The following is a 17,491-nucleotide window of genomic DNA, read 5'->3' as shown; positions in this document are numbered from 1 at the left end:
GTTACAGATGATTTTGTTCTTCTATGAAGGTAGCCGTCTTAGACCGATGTTAGTTTTTAAAAATGCTGCCTTCTTTCAGTGGTGGTCGTCTTAGGGAAGTAGTCGATATGCGAGAGTTTACCGTAAAGATTTGATAGAGCCATTTGTTATCAGAGAATTATTTTCCACCCAAAAACTACTTTAATTTTGTAAAAAGATGATGCTTACTGACAGCATGATCTGGACTGTAAGTAGGATGTTTCCAAATCTATAACTGACAGTTTGGAAATAGACGATGTATTATAAATGCGGCGACATGCAGTTGAGCCTAGTTATGAACGATATGATCAGATTATTAATAGTAATATAATTTTACTGCATTTTACTCGACACTTTTAACACCGTCAATGGGCAGCCGATCCAGCGGAATAAATAGCATGTTCACCGGATTACTTTTCCGACGTTCACCGAATTACTTTTCATAGGGCACTGCATTTTACAGGCAAAATAACGGTTACCATTACTTGGAGTCAGTAAATACTCCTTCACTGACTTCACTAATAACTGCATTTCTCAATGGATTGGCGACAGAAATGCATAGCGAGGTATGCTAGGATATACAAGCGATGTACAAGGGTATACAATATGTGCATAACGAGGATATACAAGGAGTTATCTGCAGGTACGATAAATTGTCAATGTTATTACTACATACGCGGAAAAATAGCCTGAAAGAAAAAAAAAAAGTAATTAAGAGGCGAGAGTTGTATTCAACTAACGTCTTTTTTATTACTAAACTGTTACTACTTTTTGTACATATTATGGACTTAATATTTAACTTTAGTATTTAAATTGCTTAGTGTTTAAATTTTTAGGCATCTTTAGTCATATCAGACGATAATCGTGGATATTTTTTAAAGCTATAAGAAATACTTGCACTTTTATAAATAGTATTTCCTTACGTTTAGGACTATAGCTTTACATCTTTAACTATTATTTTGAAATATTAGGTGGCCCAATTAAACTGCATATTTCCCATGTAACAGAAGAGACCTGAAGCCATTTTATCTGTTGTTTTATCTGTTTATTTTAAGATACTAAATATAATTCTTACTAATTCCACATAATCCTTGTTCTTTCAGACTTGCCCCAACTAAAAAATAGCCGCGCCCCATTAGCCACAGACTCTAAGTAAAATTCTATCGTCAAATCTTTAAACAGAATTTTGAAATTAAAAATTTTCAAATTATTCTCATATAATATATACTCCTTAAGACGACCGTTCACAGTTCCAGATAATTTTGCTCCTTCTCTCTCTAGTTCATCTCTTAGAGAGGTCACATTCAGTATCAGTGTTTCTGAAAAATAGTTGTCACTTTCAGGAGCGGTTGTCTTAGGAAGGTGGTCTTCCCGAGAGAGTTTATTGTATTTAAGATTAGGAAACTCTGGGAAACGTCATTTTGTTTCTTAGAAAGTACATTCTATTTTTTAAGGAAAAGAGAGAAACCATTAATTAAATCGACAAAGTCAAATTAACTTCAGATTTCGTTTGATCGCTGTCTTTATCGGACATAAGTCAGTGGAATTTCCGACGAATTCTTTAAAGCAAATCATTTCTCATGACCGTGCACTTGAATGCTTCAGGTCTGCACGTCTCGAAGAAAGTCGCCAGTGCTTATCAGTGGTTTATGTCTTTTCTCAAATATTCCCTTGAAGTTCCTTATCAGTTGAAGGATTTGTATATAGTGTAATTACTCAGTTGTATATATTGTAAAAAGCTAATTGTCTTCAGACTTATACTGTTACTAAAAAAATGGGCCTAGTTCATAATCTTTAGTCTGTCTAATAGCTCTTAGACAGTGAAAATTTCTTTTTTCCTTTCTTAAATTCTTAATCATTACGACACGACAATTAGCCAGAAATTAATTAATTTCCATTCACTAGTATTTTCAAAAAAATCTTAACAGACAGTTTCACTCAAATAAGAACTCCTCATTATACATCCCTCAAGAATTCCGAGTCCCACCCACTACCATAAATTACTTCACCCAAGTCTTACCGACTGATTTTATTCAAAGCTCCCACTGCCGCTAAGAATTTTTCGGACACCCTACACTTCTGAGTCAGACTCGAAGAGAACACTTTGCCGACTCCCCACTAGAAAGAATGTAAGTTACTTAATACTTTTTCTGGCCTTTATTTCTTCATGTACATTCGCGGAAATATTTGGCCTGACTAGAATTGCTGGTTTGGCTTAACCTTATTACTCGAGTAAAGACGAAACACCTTCGTATTTACGTATTTATTTATTGATTATTGTTCATTGAACGGGAGTTGGTTTGTTCCCCTTGAAAAATCAACTAATTTCCGATCAATGACAATAATTACATGCTTCTAATTTAATTTGTCCTTTTACAATTGAAATTTTGTTCTTCATAATTATTTAATACCAGTCCCCGTTAAAACATTATTAACATATTACTTTCAAATTATTTCAAAACATCTTTCAAAATATAACTTACCAGTATGGATTCACTCTTTTAAAATAATTCTAATTTAATTAAACTTAGGAGGTAATATAATCAATTAATCAATATTGTTTAGGAAATAAATTATTATTAACTTACTTTGCAGCAATTGCGCAAGTAGTAGTAACTTGTATTTCGCACTAAATGAATTTAAGATCATACAACATATATATATAAACTTTCGAATCAATAACCATAGAGCTCAAATCAAAAAATTCAACGCACAAAAAAATAGCATTAAAATAAGTACACCATCACAACTTAATACAGCAGAATTAGAACACTTTAAACAACATGACTTCAACTCTATTCAACTTCAGATACTAGATATAATACCCAATCACAAAACACGAATTTTTCAGGAATCTCTCTATATACTAAAACAACGTTCACTTTATCCATATGGACTGAACACTTATATACATAGTCATAGAGATACTTCTAAGAAGTTTATTTTCAGCCAATTTAAGCTCTACAGCATCAAAACGCAGAGAGGAAAAAGAGGAAGCAAAATAAAAAATAATGCGAGATTTTTATCCACTTTGGATACACTTGCATTGAAAAAACAATTGAAATGTTTTTTTGACTCAGACTACTTTCCCAAGAAACTTCTCAACTGGTTACACTCCTGTACTAATAAATTCCTTATCAAACTAAAAAAATTCATTCAAGAAAGCTACGACGACATACAAATCATTAAAGACATGATTCTTTATTTTAGTCTTTTCAGACTCTCTAATAGTCTCACTCAACGCAGAATTTATTTTAAAGTCAATTTTCTGCATCCGCAGTTTGACAATATTCATTTCTCAAGAATCATCAGAGATTGTAAAGATTACTTCCCCGCAGTTGACACAATACCAATGATTGCATTTAAATATCAAAGGACCTTAAGCAACTTGCTCACTAACCACCATGAAATAGATGAAACAGCAGAATGACATTGTAAGACACCAGTTTACAGCAATTACGCAGATTCTCATCACCAGCACATAATTACTGGCAACCTGAATATCATACAAAACCATCAACTAAAAACACTAATGACTTATGATACAAAATTTAGACCAGTCAGAAACATGACTACAAATTACTGTTACAAGACTTTCGAAAACAACATCAACGAATTTATAGTTAAAGCAAGCTATCAACTGAATTTACCCATAGATACCTTCTTAAAATGGAAAGCTAAAATTCTTCAAAGCATATCCACCGAAATCAGTCACCTCAAATTTAAAAGTACACTGAATTGGTCGCAACTTACATCAGATATTAATAAATTAAAACAGCTTTTTACTATTACAAAAATAGATAAAGCAACTAATAACTTTAGCATTATATGAAAACAATTCTAAGCTGAAATTATTCATAAAGAGCTTCTCAACGCAGCTACTTATCAATTAGCCAACCTTACAGAAACATCTATAATAAACAGGATTAAAACTTTTCATAAGAAACTCAATATTACTTTCAATACAAACTACAACAGATTTACTAATCTTTATGCGATTCCCAAATTCCATAAAACACCATTAAAATTTAGATTTATAGCTAATGGAACTAATAATTACAAGAAAAATGTAGACTATTATTTTTCAATTCAACTTAATAAAATCTGTAAATTTATTTTCAATGATTGTAACACTAATCATAACTATTGCTGGATCATTCATAATAACACTCCTGTCATTAATACCATTCAAACCATTAACATCCAAAACATTAACTGCTATGATTTTGAAAACTTATATACCTCACTTCCTCTAGAAGAAATCTATACCAGTCTACTTGATCTACCTAAACTTTTCCCTAATATACTCAATATCATGACTCTTGACAAATGGAAAACCTACCTAAAATGCACACTTTTTCATAACTACATCAAGTTTCAAAATCAACTTTTTAAACAAGTAAGAGGATTGCCAATGGGCTTACATTCCAGCACCTCGATATGTAATAGCTTTTTATTTGTCAAAGAATTTAACTTCCAAAAAAATCTACAACCACAATAGTTAAATTACTACAAACACACCTACAGATATATTGATGACCTTATTACAATTAATAATTTTGGTAAAATTGAACACTCCGAGATTTATCCGAATTGTCTTACACTTAATAAAACTAATAATTCACAAAATAGCATAGATCTTCAAATCATTAACTACAAAAAAATTTTACTTTTTGACAAAACAAGAAACTTCAATTTCAATACTAACAAATTAATAAATTGGAACTCCAACATATCCAAAAAAGTAATTAACAATACTATAATTAATCAAATACAACGAACTAAAACTATATGCACAGATACAATAGATTTACAACGCGAAATTTTGATCATTATCAAAATTCTCAAAAATAATCTAATTCCCATTCAATTTATCAACCATTGCCTTAAAAGAGCAGGCGTTAAATACTCACTCTAAATCATTTAACTGATAGGGATATGATAATTTGTTCCTAAACCTGAGAAGGCGGTATAAGTTGGATGACTGTCAGTTGGAAGATTTGTATATAGTGTAATTACTCAATTGTATATATTGTAAAAAGCTAATTGTCTTCAGACATATACTGTTACTAAAAAAATGGGCCTAGTTCATGCCTTTAGACTGTCTATTAGCTCTTGGACAGTGAAAATGCCTTTTTCCTTTCTTAAATTCTTAATCATTGCGACACGACAATTAGCCAGAAATTAATTAATTTCCATTCACTAGTATTTTCAAAAAAAATCTTAACAAACGGTCTCTCTCAGATAAGAACTCCACAAAATACATCCCTCAAGAATTACAAGTCTCACCCACTACCATAAATTACTTCACCCAAGTCTTACCGACTGATATTATTCAAAGCCCCTACTGCCGCTAAGAATTTTCGGACACCCTACACTTCTGAGTCAGACACGAAGAGAACACTTTGCCAACTCCCCCACTAGAAAGAATGTAAGTTACTTAATACCTTTTCTGGCCTTTATATCTTCATGTACATTCACTGATCTTATTTATATTATTTTCTATATTATTTTTTATATTATTTTTATATTGTCTTTGAATTGTTTTTACAAAGTTTGCATTATTTATTTTTATTTATTTATTTTTTTTCTTTTTTATAATCTTCTATGTTTATTTCAACTCTACTTTGAATTCGATTTCATAATGACAATTTCCAATGTTTAATTTCTACAAATAATATAGTACTTAAATGCATAAACATGAAAGTGTCGGGGACGGTTACTCGAGTTAAATAGGATTTCTCTAGAGTAATTGATTTTTACTCCAAATTGAGTTGACTAAAATGCTTCATAAGAATAAGTTCTTTGAGTATCAGCATTGGTACATAATTCCTTCTATTCGCGGAAATATTTGGCCTGACTAGAATTGCCGGTTTGGCTTTAACTTATAGCTCGAGTAAAGACGAAACACTTTCGTGTTTACGTATTTTTATCAATTATTGTTCATTGAACGGGAGTTGGTTTGTTCCCCTTGAAAAGTCAACTAATTTCCGATCAATGACAATGATTACATGTTTTAATTTTTCCTTTTACAATTGAAATTTTATTCTTCGTGATGATTTAACTCCAGTCCCCGTTAAAACATTATTAACATTTTGCTTTCAAATTACTTCAAAACATCTTTCAAAATATAACTTACCAGTATGGATTCACACTTTTAAAATAATTCTACTTTAATTAAACTTAGGAGATAATATAATCAATTAATCAATACTGTTTAGGAAATAAATTATTATTAACTAACTTTGCAGCAATTGCGCAAGTAATAATAACTTGTATTCGCACTAAATGGATTTAAGATCATACAACATATATATATATATATATATATTGTTACGAATTTTGTACATAGACAGATAATTTTAGTACAATTATATGTGAAATTCGTGTATTTTTCCGTGTAATGTAACGCGAAAAATCGAGAGAGATAATCTAAGCCGGAAAAGTAATAATGCAAGGGCAAGTCTGTTTAACATTGAATAAATGGGTATCTCGGTAATTTGGCGACATCTCGCCAAGCTGGCAATGGTTTTGGTGACTAATTTTCGTGAGTAAATTTGGCAAGAAATCGCTGAAACTTGCCAAACGTTTGAATAAATGTAATTGATCACTGCGTAAGGATTTATATTTATTTTAAGTAACAAGTTTAATTTTCAACTTTCCTATAAGCCTTCATTCCCCTAATTGTCAATGGCAGAATATTTAAATTTGGTAGCTGGCGTGAAGGAATGCAAATTTTACCATGAAGAAAGAGTTTAAAAACAGTAGGAAAGTACAGAGAGTTAGGCTATTGCTGTCACCTCTGTTGCGTAAGCTTCTGCTTCCAGAGTTATTGCTGGTTCGCGTGGCATAGCTGCATTTACTTGCTGCCACAAGTTTCGAAGCGGCTTAAAGAAACAAGCATTATCTGAGCCCTGTAGCTCAGTCCTACTACTTATGAATATCTTCGAATTTTTAGTTTAGTTCTGTGATTTCAGTTACCGCCCAAGGAAGACGTAGTATGGTAGCGTCGAGCTAACGCAATGTAAATTTTAAGTGTTAATAAAGGGCTACTTGTAACCCTTATGCTGTGCAGTTACTACTCTTACAGTTCTCAGTTAGATTGGATTGGGTTATTCAATTATGGCAAAGCACACGAGGGCTATCTGCCTAAAGGGTGGGATGCCTTCGTGGAGGACTTTCTAAGGGAAACTGTCTCGTATACACGTTACACATGGGGATTGGGTTATTCAATTATGGCAAAGCACACGAGGGCTATCTGCCTAAAGGGTGGGATGCCTTCGTGGAGGTCTTTCTAAGGGAAACTGGCTCGTATACACGTTACGCATGGGGAAAGCATAAAAACGCCCATGCAGCCAGCCCGTTCGCGGGATTCGTACCTCGGACCGAACTACCAGTGTTCAGCGTCTTTACTGCTCGGCCGCTGGTGCGCATTCTCAGTTAGAAGTTAGACACCTGAACCCTAGGACTGTATTTGTTGTAATCGTAGTTCGACCCTCATATTGCCTTCCAGTAATTTCAAGAAGCAAAAAGTACTAGAAATATCTCAACTGCCTCATGAAAACCAAAAAAATCCGGTGAGAGCATCTGCTCTCAGTTGTTGTTAGCTGATAGCTCAACGGGAATTCCGAGTATAGCTTCGCTCTTCAGCTGCGTTTTGTATTCCGTTGTGTTTAATGCTAAAAGTAGTTCGAAATGAAACTGCTGATTGTACTTTGTGATATTGTGAAGAGTTGTACGATTATTTTTGTGTAAAGTTCCAGGTCACTGAAGTGTTTATTTTGATAAAATAAATTTTGTCAAACTATCATCGGAGCTGTGTACATTCAATCTATTTTGAATCCGTACGTAACCCATAACAATATATATGTATATCTACTCCTTTAACCGGCATAAAAGTCATTAGCGGCCTTTATTTCGGCAATCGTTGGTCTTATCATATACTTCCAGTTACAGAAGTGTTTTAAACGACGAAAATATTCATGTTTTGGCAATGTCAAATTAAACAAAAAATTTATTTCCAACCAATAACGAAATCTAACTTTCAGTGCGGTGTCCTGTTTCCTATACTTATAGTTGACAAAGTTTTATACTCGTTATGAAAAAATAAAATTATAAAAAATTTGACTCCCGTTCATCAAAAACGGAGCGGGGTATTCAATTTCAAAATTTGCTATTTTTGACGTAATTTTCTTCTTTGTGGAATCGGTTAATTAAGTTAGAATAATTCGAAGAAATAAGTTTAAATGAAGCGCAGCAAAAAATGTGTATAATTTAATGGGAAATACATGGAAGTCATATGGTGTCCACATTTTTTTGCTTAATGATAAAGGGATGGAATTTATCCAATTTAAAAGCAATAAACAAACTTAACTTTCTTTTTTTTGAACATATCATTCTCTAAGACAACTTACTGCTTAAACACTGTTGACCGTCTGAGAAAATAGTTACCTCAGGGAGATAAGTTATATCTCAGTATTTATACGGTCTACTGGAAAGTTATGTCCGTTTTATGACAACAATTTTCGAGACGTAAGCACTAAGTGTGAAGCGATAGTGTACTCACGGCCACTGATAAAGTTCATTTATGCCACTGTATTTTATGCGAATTTCAACAAGGAAGAAATGCTACAGAAGCATGTAGAAATTTATTTGAAAGTGTTTGGTTAAGGTACAGTTTCTGATAAGGCATGCAGAAGATGGTTCGAAAAATTTGAAACAAGCGATTTCGAACTTACTGATAAGCTACGTTCTGGGCGATCATCTTTGATCGGCGGACCATGTTGGAGTAAGATCCTTTTGTGACAACATCGGAGATCGCAGAAAGGCTTAATTCAGCTCAGCAAACCATTTCGAAATATATTCGGAAGATAGGATTGGTTTGGAAATATTCAAGATAGGTGCTACATGAATTAAGTCAGAAGAATTTGGATGATCGAGTCGTCATATGCACATCTCTGCTTGCTCCAAACAAATTGAAGCCCTCCTTAAACCGGATGATAACTCGACGGAAACATCGGACACCCACGGAAACATCGTTAAGGGAAAGGGCATACTGTGAACCCAAAAAACCTAGCCCTCCCAACTCTAAACCAAATTTGACCCTGAATAAGGAGAATGTTGTGTGTGGTGGGGCATTTGAGGACCAGAACATTATGAGTTTTTAAAACCGAACAAAAAGCTCAATTCGGAGAAGTACTGTCAGCAATTAGATAATTTAAAGACAACAGTTCAACAAGAGAGGCCGGCGGTTTTCAACAGGAAGAACATCGTACTGCATCATGATCTTGCCACACCACATGTTGCTTTGGGGACTCGTAAAAAAAAAATTGCAGAACTATGCTGAGAAATTCTGTCACATACACCATATTCCCCGTACTTAGCACCCTCTGACTATCACTTGCTTTTGTCCTTACAAAATTTTTTGAACGGCAAAAAATTCAAAAATTAAGTAGATATCAAAAAAGCACCAGCTCAATTTTTCGCCTCAAAAGTTACATCATTTTTCAAATATGGGGTATACAAATGGCCCTCACGCTGGTCATTAAGAATAATGGCAATGATATTATTTTAATAAAATTAATTGACGGTAAGAAAAATTTGTATTTTTTTTAATTCCCGAAACGGACATAACTTTCAGGTGTATACTTTTTCAGAGATATTGCTTTGTTTCAGAAATGGTCGTATTATTGGGACGGTCGCCATGAAAGAGTTAACCGTACTTTTTTTCCGTTCCAGCAATAATAACAGACGTTTTTGATATTTTAATATTTTCTCTTCATGTCATTTTACATACCAAGAATAAATATGTAAATAAACAGTTAATTTTTTTTAAACTAAAAAACAAACTTCTTCACTTCACTTTTAGTGTTATTCAAGAGTAAAAATTTAGTTTTATTAAGTAACAACTGCAGGTATTTTCATTAAAAAAAGCAAAGAGTAAATTACGTAAATTATTCAATACGTAAAATTATTCATAATTTAAATGTTTTAATATTAAAAAAAAGTAAGACCTTAATGGCAAGTCTATCTTTAAGCTTTTAGACAGCAATCCAAAATTTTCTGATATCAAATTAGTTTTACCCTCATTTTGCAGAACTTTTTCACTTTTTTAACACCCTGAATTTAATTTTGAACTCAAACTCCTCGAGGGAGAGAACATTACTACCGTAGTTTTCATCATATAAATCAGCGGTATATTTAGTATATAATGAGTAACTTTAAGTACATTCGGTGTAAAAGTACTGTTCCTTACTAATCGGTAATCTAAGTTTCCTGTTGTTGAAAGCAGGGCAGCCAAGACTATTTTAAAATCATTTAAAAAATAAAATATTTCACATTTCAATTCTTTGCCTTGAGAGGAAAAAGATTATTTGCGGAAAGTTGATAGTGAAAGTGAAGCTTGTGGTAACGAAGCTTGCGCTATAGATCCTTATGCTAGTGCAATAGCTGCGTTCAAAGATAAAAATAAAGTAAACGAAGATTGAGTTCATATGATGGACTCCAGGATTTTAAGATAAATCAGTATAATAAAAAGGAGAGGAGGAAGGAAAAATAGATTTCATCTGCAATATTTTTTTAACTCGCTTCAGTAACGTATTTTTTCTCTCTTCGTTAAATCTGTATCGAGTATTATTTGTTTTACATACTAGTTATACGTAAAAATATTTTTCATTTATTTAATACTTGATTTGGAATACGGTAGGATTTCTGTCTTTAAGAATTTTTAGCACTTCCTTTCATGACATTGTACGATGTAAATGAATTGCAAGTGTTAAGGTTGAAGAAATTTTATGAAGTCATGTGATATCCACATCAGATATTTTGCTGTTGAAGTTTATTTTAATATGGGTCGGCTTATAGACGAGCTCATATTAAAATTACGAACAATTTAATCTCAAACATTGAAAAATATTTATTTTATTAAATCCTAAAATACATTAATCCAATTTCTCAATATCAGTATGCCACTCAGTATACAGTATGTGGAATTTTATATCAGTATCAGTATCCGAAGATTTTCTACCAATTCTCGGGTATCATTCTCAGCTACAGTCAAGTCAGGGTAAAAGGCTTTATCCTCCATTTCACATCTTCATAAGTCATCTCATAGGTAATACCTTCTCCATTTCTGCCCATAGCCTTGCTAAAGCAACATTTTTCGAAAGATCGTAAATTTTGAATGCGGCTGTTACTCGGGTTTTCAACTTAACTTTGTGGCTGATAAACAGATCGGCTAAATTCAACAATATGCTTTATAAATATTCATAATTAATCACTTTTATTTAATATAAAAATAATTTCCTTAGTAAATTTATTTAAAACTCATTATGAGCTCAAAAGGGTTATTAGTCTCAAAACACGATTTTGCTTTGATTCACTTTAAATGTCGTCCAGTTTAAATGCATTTTTTCATTTTTCCTTCGAGTCGGTTGCCATTCCTCAAATTTTAAATCTCAAATTTAACCTGTCTGTTGTTGATTAGAAAACAAAGCTATTTAAAAGCAATAAATGCAGATCTAAAGGAAATGAGATACATTCCGCAAGAGAAGAAGAGGAAGAATGACCTTGTTTGTTTGCATTAGCTGTACATAAGTCACGTGAACTCTGATGTCATCTGCATTGTTTGTTTACAAAAGGTATACATAAGTCACGTGATCAATGAGGTCATCGGAATGTATCTCATTATTTTTTACTTTTTAATCTGATTTATTTAAATAAATACGCATTTAATTCACGATATTTTTATAGAATTATGTTATATATTTATTCACTTTTTAAGTTTGCGGATGATATGTTAACCTTCACATGCTAATCTTAATGTATATTCATCTAGCCAATAAAATGTTCGCTTTGGCACCTGGGCCATCTTTATTAATAAATCATATTAAACTTTAAACATCCCTGTTGGGCGATCGTCAAAAGCTAAACTCTTTCAGGTTTTTCTTTCTCTCTTCTTCTTTTTTATTTTTTAATTCCTGTTGAATAAGTCGAGTGGATTTTTGAAGAATATTCTTTTTGTGGGCCTAAAATATCGACTTTTCCGCCGACAAATAAGATATACTGTTAATGTTGTTTATGTACTGTATCTAAAAATATATTAATACTCGACTGTTGATTTCAATGCAGTTCAGACGATTTTAAGCTGCATTTATTGTATCCTATTTTTCGAACTAACTGTTAACCGTATTCAGTTGCACTGAGTACCAGATTAAGGTCAAAATGCATATAAGAATATTGCAACAGGAAAGTCACAAAACGTATGCGAAGTGGAGGCCCCCGTTTAGGTTGTCGGCAAATGTTCGAAGAGTACCCCGAAACCCGGAAATCGCCGACTGGAGTGGCATGAGACATCTTGTTGCGTTGATCGGCATTTTTTTTTTTTTTTTTTTCATTTTCTTTTTACCAGCTTGGGGCGGACTTATTGTTTATTTACCGAGAGGATCGACACTTGGTGACGGTTACATTTAAAAATGGAAGGAAGGAACAATGGGGCGACAGGAGTTCCGCTTTAAGCGACCGAATTGTGTGACTCAGTCTACTTGACCCCGACCTTCCGAGGCAATTTTATTTTTTGATTTAAGATACATGGAAGGAGAGCAAGACACGACAAAACGATTTGTTTCGTAATTTTTTATGAGCTTCTTTTGTCCATGATACCTAACGATAGTCCCGCATCGCAATCTTCTCCCTGCGCCGTTTTGGAGACACACACCATTGGATGTGGAATGTCGTAACTGTAACCGACACCATGGGCACGAAATAGCATAGAAATCGCATTCAACAAGTTTCAGTACTTCGATAATAATTTTGAAAGACCTCCAGAATCGCAGAATTCCGTCGCTGCGATAAAGTAACAATTAACAACAATACAATAGCATTTTAATTATCTGGACTAAATAGAACCACAGCCTATTCGGATAATCGAAAATCTGGATAATTAAACTTTTATTTTTTGCAGGTCAAAGGATATGTTGTTAGGGCTTAAATTCAGCTGAAACTCGCCAGAATGCTTCTGTCGCACTTCTCAGGTTTCGCCTAAAACAGTAATTTCACTCGACGCTTCGAATAAAATGAGATCTAGTATTTAACTTTTAATTGCATGTCGTTAATTTAATTTAATAAGACCGAAGGACTATTAATTTTGTTTTGGCATTTTGCGTTGAAAATTTTAAAAGGCTGTATCACTTTTCAAATCGTTGACAACATATATTATCGCCCTGTCTTATATTTAAAGAAATTAAATAATGAAGAATCTGATAAATTTACTCGTATGTATGTTTCTCGCATTGTGATAAAACAACGGTACCTAGAGCCATCAAAATTTGATAACGTAATCTTCTATAGAATATGGGCATGTGGAAGCCTTAATTTGAATTTAAAATTTGTTTTATTATCGATTTCATATTTTGTAAAACTTCAACGAATTTTTGATTAAAAAAAAAACTAAACGATTTCAAAGCGAGCAATGGCAACACTGCACGGAGGATTATTATTATTATTATTATTATTATTTTTTAAGAGCGCGCGACACTGTGTACCGGAAATTCTAAAGATAGGTTCATTTTAAAATTAGTTTGGGATATTGCTCTTGAACGGAATTTTATGGTTTGAGTACGTAGAACATGATATTTAATAAATAAAGGTAACACACAAAACGGTAAAAACAACTCTCCTTTGGACGCAATTTAAAATCTGAAACCTATCAGATTATTTCTTTTTATTTAATTTATTTTATTCATTAATTATTAGTAGCAGAGGTGCTATTAGTCTCAATGAACCTTAGTGTTTCGTCCGTATCACTTTTCTGTCCACATCAAATAAAAGGATGTTGCAACCAAATGTTTTTTTAAAGAAATAATTAGAATATATATATAATTTGATATGGACACTTCATGACTTCCTTGTGTGGCCTTTCAAATTGTATACATTTTTTTGGCTGCACTTCATTTAAACTTATTTCCTTGAATTTTTAAAAATCTTATTAACCGTTCCCTCAAGCCAAGCTGAAAATGACATCAAAATTTGCAGATTTTGAAATTAAATATATATCGTTCGGGAATCAAACTTCTTATAATTGTATTTTTTCATAACGAGGCCAAAGCTTTCCCGAATGTGAGACCGCATTAAAAGTTAGATTTTGTTATTTGTTCAAAATATTTTTTTTTTTTTTTTTAAATCTAACATTTCCAAAAGATGAATGGAATATTTTTTTTTTCATTTAAAACACTTCTGTAATTGGAAGTTTAATACCAACGATTGCGAATATATATAGAGCTTTTTAAATTACTCTCATAATTACTTGTTTAATTAGAATTATATATATATAAGTAAAGACCTAAAAAGGTCCAACAATAAGTGATTGAAAAAAGAATAGCATTTCCCATTTGCATATTGTTCTAAAATTACTTCAGAGCAATTCGCGTGTTGATCAGATTGTTAAGCATTATAGTCCAATAGGCATTTAACACGTAATGTTCTTTGCATTAACAAATGACTGTGTGAACAATGAAATTTTGAAAACGGGATAAAACAAGAAGGATTCTTTCAAAATGGTTACTGATGAAGGGATTAGGGGATAGCAGCGGATGAACAAGCACGATTTTAATCACAGAATAAAAGGGGAGAGGATGAATCGAGAAATCCCTAGTCTAGGTTTGCCACTTCTTGTGACAAATTTTGTACTAAGGTAATGAAAAAATTTACCTATTTGCAATTTTTTTAATTTTTTGCTTTACACAGCTGCCAATGCCTAAGGAATATTCCATATTATCCCTTAACATTCTCAAGTGATTTCGAATATTCCAGACATATCCTCGAGAAATATTTTATGATTTTTGAGAAATATTCTTAGAATGTCCAAAGCCAGTTCCAATTTTGAAAATTTTTTTTCAAATCCAGTGGAAGGAATGTGCCCAAAAAATTTCAGGCATATTGCATAGAAATATTTTTCTACACTGTAAAACACTTTCGTATATTTTTAAAAAGGGGATATTAATCCTTGAAAAAGAGTGTATTTTAACAATTTCTTGCAAACAAGCCTAAAAAAAATCTTCATATACTGTAAAGGTTGCTTTATGTTTATAGCCTGCGCCTAGAACATATAAAGACTATACCTTAGCTATTTCTGGGAATATTCTTGGCATATAAAAACAAGCAGCCATTGGGATAGTCTATGTAAATTTTAGTATATGTTTGTAATTTTCCAGGAATATTCTCGTATTCCCCATGGAAGATCTCAAGTATATTCCTGTACTGTGTGACATATTATCATATTTGCACTTCGAAGGACCTATTTGAAATCAGTGCCCAAATATACAAGGACTGCCACTAAGGAAATATGAAAGAAAATGCTACGCGCCCCTCCACCATGGTTCCAACCAAATTCCTGTCTAGGAAGAACGATCAACAAAATGGACAAGAGGCCACAGGACCGTCGTAAAAATGTAACGAAACGGATGCCTGAGAAGTACAAGATAAGCAAGATCCCAAACTGTGCAGAAGTCAGCATTCTGGCAGAAAAATAGGCAGTCATATAGAGAAATTATTTTCCAAAACAAGGGTAAATTTTCGGCAGAAAAAAATTCTTCCAATCAAAAATCAGGAATGAATGATTTGTCTCGTTTCCTATTCCCTTCCCCACCCCCTTTTTTTTTTGTTATTTTAGAAAGTAAAAGCAAGACAAGCTGATGTCTCGAAAGCATATCTCGAGAATGTGTTCATCATAATCCGGGATTATCCCGGTAAACCAGAATGCCTGGTAAGCCTACAATGGTCTGAACATCTCAGCAGGGCGAAGCCAAAGTGCTTTAATAATCTAAATACGTAAAGCACTGCTTGAATTTCCAGCCTATAAGTGGCCTACTCTGTGCAACATCACACTGATATTCTGAAATGAACAAGCAGATAATCATTGCGAAGATTGCGGTCAATGATCCAACCCTTCTGGAGCATCCCGTTTCATTTCCAATCATATTTCTGAAATAATCAACCCGTAAGTATCTTCTTGTACAGTGACCAGGCAGACGAACACATCGGTTAATGCCAGAAGTTAAGAACTGCATACCGATAAAGCAACTCTCACTAGATATCTAATAGGCCACGGCCCTTTCTGTCCTATCTAAGCCGATTTGGGTATAGTGACACGGACATCTGGTGACTGTGGCGGGCTTAGCAACCCCCGACTACTACATTTTTTAATGTACCTTTAATCAGGAGCGTCGTTTCAAACTTCCCGTTTCTGAACATGGACGGCTTGGACAGCAGATATGCTCTCTAATAAAACTGTGCAGTTTAGAAATGGAAAAGCCATAAATTACCGTGCTTTCGCATACGCCAGAATTTCTCGTGCTCAGTAAAAACTATGTCCTTTAAGAAAAGTATACAGCTTCACTCACTAATAGTTCTAATTTTGGTATTTTGTTTTATGTAAGAGTATGTAGTTTAGCATATTTTGTGCTTTTATGTATGCACTGTGTGATATTACATATGTTATTATGGATTTTATTTTGTATATTTATTACTATGCATTTTATGTAATATTGTTTTTTCCGTTATTCCGTTTATACGGTATCATAGCTCTTATGCACGTTCAAATTTGTACTTAAGTACTCTTTTATGTTAATTTCTAAGCTGCATTGGCATATATATCTTGGTACCAGGTAAATATCTATAATAAGCGTAATAATGTTCTACTTAAAATATACATAATGGTATGAGACGGTACTGTACATGTAGACAACTGAAATTAATGATAATTGTTAAAAACAGAGCCTTTAGAATTTCGCGCATAATTATCGTTTGTAAGAAGCACACTGCAACTCAACGCTTCTGTAACAACGCGTTTAAAACGAGAGGCTAGAATGATGTATTCCATGACATGTAAACAATGTATTCTTGAAAGATAAAATTTGAATTGTAATTTTTAATGTTGTTTTTAAATATATTCTAGTGTTCGTCTACATGTGCCCTCTTAATTTAGTTACGCTGTTTTTTTCTGAATGATGATTCAACATTATCGTAGCAACAGTCACCCCGGGAAGAAAAGGTAGGCTGAATTTTGATATTTCATTTGAAATAGAAGACTTTAGAGAAAGCAAAAAATTATTAAGTAAATTTTTTTAACATAACTAATAACGATGATTGTGTTCGATTTGTAATATCGTTGTTGTGAAGCACTGCAAAATGTATGCACGTAATTCATTTATGCTCTTTTATGTATACCTTTCAATATTTTTTTCTCTTTTGTGTATGTATCTCCTCCCAAAAAAAATTTTGCAGTGGGGTGGCATTCAATTCCACAGGCACGAACTACAATGGGTGCCATCTTGGCGGTGTACGGTGTATACTGGTAAGAATGCTGCGGCTTCGATGCGTCGCTTACAATTCATCCAGAGCATCCGCTGTTTATGCGATACAATTACTATTATGATGCCAACACTAAAAATCTATTATTGTTGCTGTCGTACCCATA

This window comes from Stegodyphus dumicola, chromosome 1 (assembly GCF_044657685.1).
Source record: "Stegodyphus dumicola isolate Sdum_Otavi_A_Nest chromosome 1, ASM4465768v1".
Classification (NCBI taxonomy): Eukaryota; Metazoa; Arthropoda; class Arachnida; order Araneae; family Eresidae; genus Stegodyphus; species Stegodyphus dumicola.
This window is presented reverse-complemented; position numbering follows the sequence as displayed.